At 43.1% G+C, this 11,530-nt stretch overlaps 2 protein-coding genes across 2 annotated transcripts in view; both read right to left on the reverse strand.

Moving 5' to 3' along the window:
• LOC135199366 (tRNA (uracil-5-)-methyltransferase homolog A-like) overlaps positions 1-10,074 on the reverse strand; it is a 99,041-nt gene extending 88,967 nt beyond the window's left edge. Inside the window, exon 1 of the mRNA XM_064227343.1 lies at positions 9,941-10,074. The gene's annotated coding sequence lies outside the window, so the exon portion shown is untranslated. The remainder of the gene's footprint in view (positions 1-9,940) is intronic.
• Positions 1-11,530, reverse strand: part of LOC135199038 (uncharacterized) — a 48,448-nt gene that overhangs the window by 19,340 nt on the left and 17,578 nt on the right.

An 11,530-nucleotide genomic window follows, 5' to 3' on the forward strand; every position in this document is an offset into this window, starting at 1 on the left:
ACAGAGACCTCTTGAATTCACGAAAACCGATGTCTTGCTGGGTTTCGAAGAAGTTGTCTGTTCACTTTAAGCTTACTCCGAAGCACTGCCTACTTCACATTCTTTGCAGGTGAGGTAGAAGGTATCATCGAAGGTAGAGGTAAAAATTCTTTAAGCCCAAATCTGAAACAAGAGCTTGAAGAGTTCAACAGAAACGTTCAGCCAGGCGACACACCTGGCGTGCGCTGGTGCACGCTCGGCGTCCACTGGAGCGCGCTCGGCGTCCATTGGAGCGCGCTCGGCGTCCACTGGCGCGCACGCTCGGCGTCCACTGGCACGCACGCTCGGCGTCCACTGGCGCGCGCTTGGCGTGCACCCGCGCGCCCCTGGCTTGGGCGTCCGCTCTCAAAAGCTTACTGCTACTATGACTTCTTTTACGTATTTCTCGGTGGAAAGACGGACACGAGTTCAGGCGACGTTCGCCTTCTTACTTCTCACTGAAACGCATAACGAGAGAGAGAGAGGACGTGAAGCGTCCTCTTCTATAAAGCTTCTATTTAGAGGGCGCGAGTCCATCCGAAAGCTCCAACCCCTGCGAGGGGAGGACGCTTCTTTTTTGGAGGACGAGAAGCAATCCTTCAGGATTCGTGCACGTGCACGCACTTAGGCAGTCTGGGGATTTTCATCAGAAACTGCCGAAGGCACGCCAGATCGGTGGGGGTTCCTCGTAACCCTCCTTCGGCTTTCGACATGCTCTCTCACTGGTTCTGGGAGTCAAGCAGAGGTCCCGGCCTAGAGGCGAAACGAGGCCGATCTGACGCACCCTCCACTACACAAGGGGTATCACTGCACTTCTGCACTTCACTTTTACTCTCTAAAGCAAGCACTTTCGATTCTAAGTTACGAATCGAAGGAGTATCAGAGAAAGGGCAATTTCTCTACAGACACTGCTTAGGGCCCGAAGGCAACACTGCAGGGTTAGGAGTAACAATTACAGAAGTAGCACTTCACAGCAATGAAGGAGAGCGAGCACCTCTCGTAGACATATACATAGCCCGTAGGCCATACTACAGGGTTATGCAAAATAAAGTCTACAGGAAGGTTAGCAGGTTCACTACCCTGACTTTTGTTACTGATTAATTGCGTACATACGAATCATACGTCTTCCTTACGGAATTAGACATGTTTACTGATTAATTGCGTACATACGAATCATACGTCTTCCTTACGGAATAGACAAAGTCTCACACTCCTTACATGACAAATCTCAACAAAGAAGCAAGACCCATACCCCTCGTACATACCAAGTGCGAATCTACCGAAGCTTACGGTAGCCACACCCTATCTTTGCAGACAACCCCGTCTGAAACTAGCCTAACTAGATTCAGATATTTTATGCAAAAATGAATCAAATTCAAATCAATTTAAGATAGCGTATGCCTAGCCACAAATCCAAGTGAATAAATCAAAAGACAATTAGGATACTTAGCGGCAATGAAGTTTCCAAAATCCTAAGACGGAGGTACTGAAAACAGGTGTTTTCAGCACCGGCGACAGAAAAATTATGAATAGAAAATGGGAATGATTCCTGATACCCGCCTCCCAGCGGCGGGAATGGGTACTAACCACCTGACTCCCACTGCGTGTGTCGTAAGTGTTTAAATTTCTGTCGGATTCGGAAAAATACAGCTATATATATATCTGACAGGTAAGTTTCATGAACAAACTGTAGTTTCCTTAAAAACGTCGTGGCAAGGGACCGTTTTACGTTTGTTGTGATGAAAGTGCCCCAGCGTCTATGGGTACAAGTGGTGTGTGGATTTATCATAGGAAATGGGAAGTTTGTTGACACAAGCGACTCCTCGTCAATCTTCTAAAGTTTTTTAATTATAAGTAAAAATTTTGAAAGGGTTTCAGTGTTGTGGGCCTGCGTTGGCCACCCTTTTCATTACCCTGTTTAAAGCTTTAAATATGGCCTTAATTTCTAACTTTGGAGAAAATTCTTATATACTTTGAAAGGAGAGTACCTAGTACCTAGTAGAGGTCTTTAGCTCTGTCTCTCACCAACAACAACTCGTGACTGATGACCATCTCCGGTGTCAGGACGCGTTAAAAGTACTTTTCATACAATCAACTTACCTGTCAGATATATACATAGCTAAGACTCCGTCGTCCCCGACAGAAATTCAAATTTCGCGCCACTCGCTACAGGTAGGTCAGGTGATCTACCGGCCTGCCCTGGGCGGCAGGACTAGGAACCATTCCCGTTTTCTACGCATATATTTTCTGTCGCCGGTGGTATCAACATCGTTGCTGCCACCTCCTGACTGGAATTCGCTTTTCTAGACAATTGATCATCTTTTTGTGGACTTTTGGTGACGTACCTGGATTGTTGTTTTGGCATTCGCTACTGTGGACTGGATTTGGACTTGCTTTTGATTTTTCTTCAAGAATGTCTGATTCGAGTGGTTGTGTGAGAGTGTGTGTGAATGTAGGCTGCAAGGTGAGGATACCGAAGGCTTCGGTTGATCCTCACACTGTATGTCGCAAATGTAGAGGTTTTGATTTGTTCTATTTCTAACACCTGTCATGAGTGTGAAAGGTTGAATGTTAGGAATGGAAGACTCTAACTTCTTACTTGAAGAAGTTAGAAAGGGATAGAGTCAGAAGGGCGGCATCTCTAAGGGTGCGGGTAGTAGTACAAGGCCTTATTGAGCTTTTAATGATTCTAACTCTTCTCTTAACTATGCATTTGATTCTAATTCTGTATCAGGGCCCTCACTGGCTTTACATTCAGATTCGGCCTCGGAAATTGCTGAGCTGAAAGCTACTCTTCACAGGATGAAATCCAAAATGGCTGCCATGAAAGGTAAGGATTGTGAAAGTGACTATTATAGTGAAGTGAGTGTCCCCATGTTGTGGGATGGGGGCGTCTGACCGTCTCTGCGACGCTCCCAGGCCTAGACCTCTTCCAAGCTCCCAAGCCAGAGGAGAAGGAAGTCGAAAGCCGTACGGAGGTTGTGGAGAATTTCCCCCCGGTCAGGGCGTCCCTTCAGCAGGCTCTGTAAAATAGACAGACTGCTCAGGACCGCTATAGGAAAAAGCGTCCTCAGAGAGTGCTTCTCTTCGTCCGCCTCTCCCTCTCCTAAACGGGGTGGAAGGATTCGGACTTGTCCAGGCCCCTTGAAAAGGCACTGGAAAGATCCTGTGTTGGATTCTAGCCCCGAACGCTTTTCGGAAGAAGCGCCTCCTTCGATCAAGAAGGCTAAGAGGGTTTTGACGTCCCATGGTTTGGACAAAACTCCTTCGAGATCTCCCTCTCCCGTTCAAGAAGACGCCGGAGAGGCTTCCAAGAGGATCATTTTGGCTGTGCAAGAATAGTTATCCGCCTTGGTAGGAGTCCTTTCGAAGGATCCCCCTCATAAGAAAGACGTGAGGCTTCCTGTCAAGAAGTCTCGTCTTCCTTCTCCCGCCAGGAGTGAGGCTCCTGTGGGACGTGAGGCGTTTGAGATCTACTCTGATAGAGACTCTTTGGACGATTTTGAATCGCCAGACAAGCGCGAAGTTTCCTACAGACGAGAAGCGTCTGATAGGATTAAAGCGCCAGACAAGCGAGAAACGCTTTACAGGCGTGAGGATTTTTCCAGACGTGATACGTCTGCCAGACCAGCAGCGTCAGCCGAGCGCGAGGAAGCAACCAGGCGCGAGGATTCAGCCAGGGCTTCTCTCGGACAGTTTTCCCATTCCAGTTCTGATGAAATGCCATTTAGAATGGTGGTTACTCCCACTGAAGGAAAACAAGGGTACTTCCCTAGAAACACAGAACCCAAACCTTGTATTGTTTTCCGACGCGTCGGAAAAAAGGTGGGAGCAACCTTGGGAAAGAGAGAGGTGTCAGGCACTTGGAATGCTCTTCAAGTGTCTGGCACATAAACTGCAAAGAGCTGTTTGCCGTACACCTAGCCCTAAAGAGCTTCGAACCTTTAGTGAGGAACAAGATAGTACAAGTCAATGCGGACAATACAACCGCCCTTGCATACATTCGAAAGCAAGGAGGTACTCACTCGTATGCCCTGTACGAGCTCGCGAGAGACCTGCTGTTGTGGACATCGCAAAGGAACATCTCTCTGTTGACGAGGTTTGTTCAGGGAGTAAGGAACGTGAGAGCAGACAGGCTGAGCAGGAGGAACCAGGTCCTTCATACGAATGGGACCCTCCACTCAGAAGTTTGCCGGAATCTCTGGTCTCTTTGGGGACTCCTCATGTCGACCTCTTTGCCACGTTCCTCTCAAAAAGACTGGAAGTCTTCTGTTCAGTAGTAGAAGACCCCAGAGCTCTAACAGTAGACGCCTTCCTGCTAGATTGGTCTCATGTAGACGTTTTACGCATTTCCCCCATTCAAGATTCTGGGGCAAAGTGCTCAGGAAGTTTGTGACTTCAAAGGGACAAGAATGACCCTGATAGCCCCCTTTTGGCCAGCTCAAGAGTGGTTCCCAGAGGTGCTGGAGTGGATGGTAGACTTCCCCAGATCCCTTCCACAAAGGAAGGATCTTCTCAGACAACCACACTTCGAGAGGTTTCATCAAAACCTCCCCGCTCTCGCTCTGACTGCCTTTCGACTATCGAAAGACTGTCAGAGCGAGAGGCTTTTCTAGAAAAGCAGCAAGCTCGATCGCTAGAGCCCGGAGAACTTCCACTATCCGTGTTTACCAATCGAAGTGGGAAGTTTTTAGAAGGTGGTGTAAGTCGAAGAAGTTGTCCTTCTCCAGTACCTCTGTAACAGAAATCGCTGATTTTCTGTTATTTTTGAGAGAAGAACATCGCGTCTCTCCGTAGCCACGATAAAGGGCTATAGGAGTATGCTATCGGCTGTCTTTAGGAATAGAGGCCTAGATTTGGAAACGAATAAAGATCTACATGATCTGATTAGATCTTTTGAGACCAAGAAATCTAACATTACTTCTCCCCCTAACTGGAATCTAGACGTGGTGCTTAAGTTCTTGTCATCAGAGAGATTTGAACCCCCTGCACTTGGCCTCGTTTCGTGACATAACGAGAAAAATGTTTATTTCTTTTGTCACTGGCGACGGCAAAAAGAGTTAGTGAGCTGCACGCCCTTAGTGAGAAAGTGGGTTTCAATCTAGATTCAGCCATCTGTTCCTTCAAAGAATTATTCTTGGCGAAGAATGAAAATCCTTCGAATCCCTGGCCGAGAAACTTCGAAGTAAAAGGCTTATCGGGTCTCGTCGGCAGGGAACCGGAGAGGTCTCTTTGCCCAGTAAGGGCGTTAAAGTTTACATACAGAAAAAGAAACAGTTGGGAGGTTCTAGACAAGGTCTTTGGTGCTCGGTGAAGGATCCATCAAGACCTATGTCTAAGAATGCTTTAGCCTTTTTTGTCAGGAACGTCATACGGACGCTCATAAGGCTTGCACGGATGATTCTTTCAAACTCCTGAGAGTAAGAGCTCATGAAGTGAGAGCAGTAGCTACGTCTCTCTCTTTTCAGAGAAATATGTCACTTAAGAATATCTTGGAAGCGACATATTGGAGATGTAATTCTGTGTTTGCTTCTCACTATTTGAGGGACGTTCGTGTGACCTATGAAAATGTTTTCTTTAGGTCCTTTGTGTCTGCGGGCACAATCCTGGGTACAGGAAGCTAACACCAATCTTTAATTACTACATAAGTCTAATAGATATGTTCTAGACTTTCTGCTGAACAAGTGCAGATTGCCGCACAGGCGGCCAGTCACTTCCGTTCAGTAAGGAACTCTTGTGATATCTTTTATTAGATGAGTATCATAAATTTTTTTTTTTTGTTTTTTTTTTTTTTTTTTTTTTTTTTTTAATTATTGTGTGCGTGTGCAATTTGGTTTGAGTTACGGTTGTTGCGAAGAGTTTGGGGATAACTCGGAGCAATTTTTAATGCTAACAAGGTGGTTAGGATCAGGTGGTCGGGATTGGTTGTGTGCTCCTTAATAAGGTGTGTTGTCTATATGAAGTGATCAGCACCCATTGACAAAGTCCTTTCAGGCTCTGCCGAGTAAGTGGATAAGACCCCTTCGGCAGACCCACAAGAATTCTTGGCCATAGATCACATATCTCGCTAAAGGTTCTTGAGGTGATGCAGACTACGGGGCAAACACCCACGAAGTCTACCACCTATCAGGTAGGAACCAATTTTTTTGGTTTTTATTTATACCTACAACATATGTTGTTTACCTGTCTATTCCAGAAGTAGCTGTCTCTTACCCTCCACCGAAGGGTGCCAATCAGCTATGTATATATCTGACAGGTAAGTTGATTGTATGAAAATGATATTGTTATAATACAATAAAGTTTCATACATAGTACTTACCTGGCAGATATATACGATTAGGGCCCACCCAGCCTCCCCGCAAGGAGACAGGGGGAAGAGAAAATATATGAGTAGAAAACGGGAATGGTTCCTAGTCCTGCCGCCCAGGGCAGGCCGGTAGATCACCTGACCTACCTGTAGCGAGTGGCGCGAAATTTGAATTTCTGTCGGGGACGACGGAGTCTTAGCTATGTATAGGGGGAAACATCACGACAGGCCAACCCTCATCACGGTAGACGGGTCTTATTCACTCGATATTTAATTGGTGAAACATGAATACAATTGCAACTCTAAGCATACCATTTAAAAGACTGAAGTTTCGTCAACATATTGTGATATATGAAAGCCCTACGAACTAAAATAAAGCATGTGAGCTCTTCGTAAAATATGTTTTCAAGGCAGTTTTGAAATCCAATATGGCGGCTACGTTTTTCATGGACGGTTCTCATCAGTGAGGGCCACCATCTTTCCCCAGCCTTCCCAGCACTCATTTGAACAATGTTAGCGTATGTATGTAACGTTTATTGATCTTACTCAAGATTGCAGTTGTAATCAGCACAATAAAACAACATTTTGTTGCCTATATTAGTGAAAGTATGAAACTTGTTATTCCCGGGGTTATGGTTGGAACTGAATTCATTCTTACCTTGTAATCGGCGGTTTTTATCCTTACTGCCATCACAACTGAAACTCCACAGTGCTTATTTGATTGTTATTATACACATTTTGGTCTCAGTTCACTCCACATTGCACAATTTAAACCCGTTGCTGTTCCTGGTTTCTAAGCTAAGCGCGCGCGCCATAATCACAATTACAAACAGCAGACGACGACAGACGACAAAACTGCAAAGTTTTTATTCCCTAAACTGTTTACTTTACTCGTTATTTAGTTTAAATTTACATTGTTATTTAAAAATTTTGATAAAATCAAATGTTTCTAACGTTTTCGTACATCTGGCTGCCGAAAACCATAGAGGAACGAATACGGAAAAGTGCATAGAGGAACGACTACGTTTTTTTTTTTTTTGCTTTTTTGTTTTTTGCTAGCACTTTTCATTGATTTCAGTCTTTATTAGTATTTTGAATTTCTTTAATAATCGTATTATGCCAGAAATAAATGTAACCTTTAATGTTGCATGCTTTAATGTTTGCATGCTAAGAATGGCAAAATCATCGTTGCCACATTAGTGGAGGCTTCACACACACGCCGTTCATTATTATAAACTGTTTCCATGAATTCTAGTTGTCATAGTAATGCAATAATGATAAAATTGCTTTAATATTTATGTATATATACTTGCCAATACATAGCTAATTTCACCAATTTCAACGTTTTGTGTGTAGTCCTTTATACCCAGTTTGGAGGGTCAACACCATACCGAATGGCAACAGAGAGAGAGAGAGAGAGAGAGAGAGAGAGAGAGAGAGAGAGAGAGAGAGAGAGAGAGAGAGAGAGAAGGAAAGGGGTGGCGGTGGAGGGGGGGGGGGGGGGGGGGGGGGGTGGGGAGAGGGTAGGTGGAGCTTTATACGCGTGTTCGTATCCATTTCTGCATAATGGAGTTTTTGTCTCTTTGGTCCAATTGGACAAGTGTCGTTATTCTTTACGATTAGTGATTCACGATACCCTTATAAATTACGGCACTGGGTGTAATGCACTATAGCAAAATCTCGTTCTGTTACGAGTGTTCGTTACAGAAATAGGTATTGCCCAAAAACGTGCTTGCACTGTCTCTGAAACCCATAGTAGACATGCTGCTTAGTTGTCAATCAAGTTTTTATAACCAAGTATTTTTTACAAGCTAGCTATTGAATAAATTTGTATTTTCTCAGTCAAAACATATGCCCCTCAATGCTAACTTTCCTCTTTTAACGACTTTCTGGTCATTGCAAATTCGGCCCCATAATTTCTTATGGTGCGAAAACAGACAGAGGCCCATGGACCGAAAACGATTGCGTCACACAACGGCGATAATCCAGCAGTAAAACATCTTCATATATCCAAAAAGTAAATAATAAAGATATATATGCGCATTACGATTATAACAATTACATGTATAGCTGATAACAATCTGCATGAATAAAACTGGTAAACTGTTCTGCAATGACAGTTGAGTATAGCAATTATTTACAATAGGTACGAAAGTCAAGATGTCGTGACGTCATAATACAGAACTTGAAAGAACGTTCTAATTCAGAAAAATAATTACTTAAATTTGAGTCAGAGTCGAGTTACTTTTTCAATAACGAATATTTTCAATTAATCATCATCAAATATGTAAAATATTGATGTTTTACTACTTATTTAAAAATTAGCCAAGAGCACGCTTCTCGTCATCTTCTACCCAAACAGCTGTTTACGCCTGGCTTGTTGTTGATGAGAAATCGTGTTTCGATTGTTGTGATAAAAGTGCTCCAGCGTCTGTGGGTACAAGTGGTGTGCGGATTTATCACAGGAAATGGTTAGTTTATTGACACAAGCTACTCCGTAAACATCGAGATGGCGTCAATCTTCTAAATACCTCGAGTTGTAAGTAAAAATGTTGAACGCGTTTTGGTGAGATTTGCACTACGTTTGAGACCGTTTCAGTACCCTCTGTTTAAATCTTCTTAAAATTTGGCCTTAATTTCTAACTTTGGAGAAAATACTTACTTCGAAAGGAGAGTAGAGGTCTTTAGCTCCGTTTCTCACCAACAACAAGTCGCGACTGATGCCCATCTCGGGTGTCAGGACGCGTTATAATGTACTTTTTCGGAGGGTGGCTTGCATTGATTGTAGGTGGCCTGCTTGGCCTGCTGTGATGTTCTACCCTATATCTGCCAGGTAAGTATGTATGAAACTTTATTGTATTATAACAATATCATTTTTCGGAGGGTAGCCAGCCGTGATAAACGGTGAGTTGGCCAGTCCATGTGGTATTTTACCCTACTATAGGTAGCCTATGACGTATGCCCAATTCACAGCCGTTCCAATATCTATCGCAATCAGTATACGGCTGCCATACCAATATCCTGTGCCAAAAGTATACTTTTAAACACATCCTGTAAGCCAGGATACCCTAGACGTTAGGTAGCCTATACCTAGTCACGAGGCAGCGTCTGTTGGATCAACACCTTGAGGATTCTACTCCCCTCTCTAAGTCAGTTTTAGCTAGTTAAGTTTACCCTCCAAAATCGCAAATTATGGCCAAAAATTCAAGATTTTCGGAAAGGTGGCCATTCAATATTGTACCCTGCCCTCAATAGGTAAAGTCACAGTACCGGGCACGTGGATAAAGCCCTAGATTAGCCCTATAGGTAGGTAAATAACCAGCATAGTATAGGTAACCCTATAGCTATCACATAACCAAAACAACCTCGGTGAAGGTTAGTGACGCCAATTGTGACCCCCAGGTAAACACAAAATAAAATTGTTTTTAATTTAAATACCGAAAACCATCAAATTAGAGGACCTCTGTACTACTAGGTACCTCATCTAGATACAAAAACCCTATTTTTCCGCCGGCTTATTTCCATGGCGGCCATTTTTATAGATAAACCCGGTTTATTATAGTTTTTTTGTAGGATCCCATCACTCTAAAACGCTAAAATGCCATAAATACCGACCTTAAATAAGAGTCTCTCGGACGGACGCCGATTGTAAACACGAGATTACGACGAAGCGTCGCTTCTTCTTCTTGTCATGTGTTATCTCGATTCAGGATTCCTGGTCGTTTTCCTCTCTCGCTTTTTTAGTTTATTTCGTCTTATACGGACCCCTATCAGGGCCATTTTTGGTCTATAATTAAAGTTTTATTGATTTATATACTACCTTTATGCCTTCATATATACTATAAATAGTTTTCTTTTAATATCTCCACAGCAGCAGCTGCAGCAGCAAGCAGGGTCTCCTTCTTGGGATTTTGGATGATTTTCTGAGCTTCCATTTCTTTTTAGCTTATTTTTTATTATCTTATATGGATGTTTTCAAGTTCTCTTTTCGGTCCACAATTGAATTTTGAATTAATTATATGTTAGTTTTCACTGTAAGTTAATTTTCAGACAAATAGTAGAGCCATGAATCTCTTTGTAGTTCTGAATCTGTCGAGATGTGTTCTTTTACTTGTGAGTACTTTGTCAGACTCCAGTGACAATCTTCTTTCGTGCTTTGTGATACACAAATACCTGTGTGATCATTCCTTCTGTTACTTCTTTCCTAATGAACACCACAATATTCTATGAAAACTTCTTGAATTTCAAGCCAATGGTCCCTACATATGTCTCATCGTATATGGCCATACCACTGCAGTCCTCTTTCCTGGGCCTCCTTTTGGTGGGACATTTGCAGGCCTACCTTTTGGGTTTACTTCCCAATTTCTCACCTCCCTCAGATATTAGTAGATTTTTGGGGGGCTAAGATCAATTCCATATGCATTGAAAACAGCTGTGGAAACTGAAATTAGGTTAGAAAACAAAGGTTCATGGAAAAAAGGTAGATTTTTCAGATTGGGCTACGGCACTAAATCCACAATTGCAAGTAACTCAATATCCATTGCCAAATCCCAAAGACCCGTTCGCAACTTTACCATGATGTGCGGTATTTTCGAAGGCGGATCTTAGACAAGCATTTCAACAGCTTTTCCAAAGCACCCTTCGTGTGGATGGACTTATAGTGGACTGTATTATATGCTTAACGTCGTTACTTGGTCAAAAACCGCTAAAAGCCTTACGTAACAACTCCACAAAACTCCCTTTGCGGTTTCTAAATTACGGGGAGATATCTCTCAACCCAATTCATTATTAACGAGGATAACACACCAATATCATTAATGAATAGTAGCACAATTAAGTACTTTCACTTACTGAGCAGTCCTTGTAGACATGAACTCAGATCATTAAATCGCTACACGAGATACGACGAGAGGTACGTGCTCTCTCTCTCTCTCTCTCCTCTCTCTCTCTCTCTCTCTCTCTCTCTCTCTCTCTCTCTCTCTCTCTCTCTCTCTCTCTCTCTCTCTCTCTCTCTCTCTCTCTCTCTCTAAATGTTGCGATTGCTCACGGGTTGATTTTCAGACGTTAGAGGACCGCTGTGTTATCTCGTTTCTAAAAGTTATTTGCATAACCTTAAAATATGAACACAATAAAGGTTTATCAGATCAATTCATATTCACCATCCACAAAACTGAAACATAGGAAAAATGAAATAAAATCGAGGGA

This window comes from Macrobrachium nipponense, chromosome 25, assembly GCF_015104395.2.
Source record: "Macrobrachium nipponense isolate FS-2020 chromosome 25, ASM1510439v2, whole genome shotgun sequence".
Taxonomy (NCBI): domain Eukaryota; kingdom Metazoa; phylum Arthropoda; class Malacostraca; order Decapoda; family Palaemonidae; genus Macrobrachium; species Macrobrachium nipponense.